The sequence below is a fragment of the Perognathus longimembris genome, chromosome 23 (genome assembly GCF_023159225.1).
Source record: "Perognathus longimembris pacificus isolate PPM17 chromosome 23, ASM2315922v1, whole genome shotgun sequence".
Taxonomy (NCBI): domain Eukaryota; kingdom Metazoa; phylum Chordata; class Mammalia; order Rodentia; family Heteromyidae; genus Perognathus; species Perognathus longimembris.
In genome coordinates, this window is record NC_063183.1 from 12,395,375 (window position 1) to 12,397,796 (window position 2,422).

The window sequence follows — 2,422 nt, forward strand, 5'->3', positions numbered from 1 at the left end:
CTTCGTCGCCGCCCTCGACGCCTCTGCGGCTGCTGGTCTCCGCCCTCCCCCGCCCACATGCTGACTGGAAAGCGCCGCCCACCGGGCCGCGGCTGCCCGGGGCGGTTAGGGCGCGCCCGCTCCGAAGCCTCTTATTGGTGCGATCTGACCGGTTCCGCGTGCCGGCCCCAGAACACAACGTGCTGATTGGCTCCTCGGCTCATCTTCCTGACGTCATCAATGGTGGGGAAAGGGAAGTAAATGTCACGCCGGACGGAGACGGAAAGCAGGGGGAGGAGTTTGACGGAGGTTGCGTCTCGCCGGCGACGGGGAGGGGAGAGAGGCGGAGAGGTAGGAGAAAATAATAAATTTGGAAAGGGGATGCGCATGCGCGATCTTTGCTGCCCGCCCCCCCACCTTCCCCACGTCGCGCATCTGCAAGGAGGTGGGCACGTGACCGGACCCGGGGACCGCGCCCGGCGGGGGCTTTTCCGGCGAGTCGGGCCGACGGGGCGGTGAGGAGGGGCGTCCCGGGCGCGGCGGAGCCGTCGGGGCGAGGCTCCGCCTTGTATTCCCGTGTCCCAGCCCGGCAAGCAGAGCATCCGTGCGCAACGAGGACCACCCGGGGCCCCCCCGAGTGACGACCTTGCCGGCGGCACCCACGTGCGGACCCGACCCACGCGCCCGGCCACGTGCGGCCTCCCCGTGCCCGGCGGGGCCTCGAGCCAGGGGTCCCGGGAGGGGGTGGTGGGGACCGGGCTGCTGGGGCGCGGGGCCAGGCCTGACCGCCTCCCTCCACCGCCTGCCCCGGGTCCCGGCCTGCAAACCTAGCTACCTCAGGATCGATCACCCAAGAGGATGAGATCTGAGGATGGCAGTTCGAAGCCAGCCTGGGCAGGAAAACTCTTCACTCCCATGAAGCACAGCAAGGGCCGGGAAGGTGGCTTCGTGGTAGAGTGCTTGCCTTGCATGCATGAAGCCTTGGTTCGATTCCTCGCTACCACATAAAGAGAAAAAGCCAGAAATGAAGCTGTGGCTCAAGTGGTAGAGTGCTAGTCTTGAACACAAGCTCAGGGACAGTGCCCAGGCTCTGAGTTCAAGCCCCAGGACTGTCAAAAAATAAAAGTCCAGGGCCCTTGTTGTCAAGTGTGCCTTCTCCGTTCTGCATTCCACTTCTTACAGTGGCATAAGAGGAAAGCAGTTCTTCACCTGCCACTTTGATATCAAGAACGAAACCTGCTCACTTCACTGCCTTCCAACAGCTGCTACTTGCAGTCATGAGCAGGATCTAATGTTCTGTGTCAAATAAGCAGTCATGGGCTGGGAATATGGCCTAATGGCAGGAGTGCTTGCCTCATATACATGAAGCCCTGGGTTCAGTTCCTTAGCACCACATATATAGAAAAGGCCAGAAGTGGCACTGTGGCTCAAGTGGCAGAGTGCTAGCCTTGAGCAAAAAAGAAGCCAGGGACATTGCACAGGCCCTGAGTCCAAGCCCCAGGACTGGCACCAAAAAAAAAAAAAAAAAAAAAGGATCAAATAAACAGTCATATCCCAATTCAGCCTGGCATGGGCTTAAAGGTCTTTAGGAGCAACACCTACATTTTATCCCTCCTCCTGACCTTCCTAATGTCCTTAGAAAAATTCACAATTCAAACCAATAGATTTTTTTATGTAATCACACAGACATAGCATTTGTTTATGAGCACCAGTGGCTCATGCCTGTAATCATACCTAATCAGGAGGCTGAGATCTGAGGATCAGGGTTGGAAGCCAACCAAGGCCATGAGACCTTTTGATTTTGCAAACCCTGGGGTTTGAACTCGGCCCTTGTGCTGCTTTTGCTGAAGGCCGGTGGTGCTCTATCACCTGAGCCATAGCACTACTTCTGGCTTTTTTGAGTAGTTTATTGGAGATACGGGTCTTGGGGACTTTCCTGCCCAGGCTGACTTCAAACCAGGATCCTCAGGATCTCAACCTCCTGAGTAAGGTTACAAGCATGAGCCACCAGCACCCAGCCTTAAGATTCTTCAGTTAAAACAGCAAAAATGGAAACAGCACTGGTGTTCAAAGTGGTAGAATACTAGCCTTGAAAGAAAGAGCTCATGGACAATGCCCAGGCCTCAAGTTTGAGCCCCATGACTACCAAAAACAAAAAACAAAAAAGCAAAGCCAGAAGTGGGAAGTGTGGCTCAAGTGGTAGAATCCTACCCTCGAGGAGGAAAAGCCAAGGAGAGTGTGAGGTCCTTAATTCAAGCCCCAGTACTGGTACAAAAACAATAAAGAAAAATAAAATCTATTTACCAAACTGTAGCTGAATAAAACAAGATAATTTCCTCTAGAAAACTCAGACTTGGAGGAGCTGGGAATATGGCTTAGTGGCAAGAGTGCTTGCCTCATATACATGAAACCCTGGGTTCAATTCCCCAGGACCACATATATA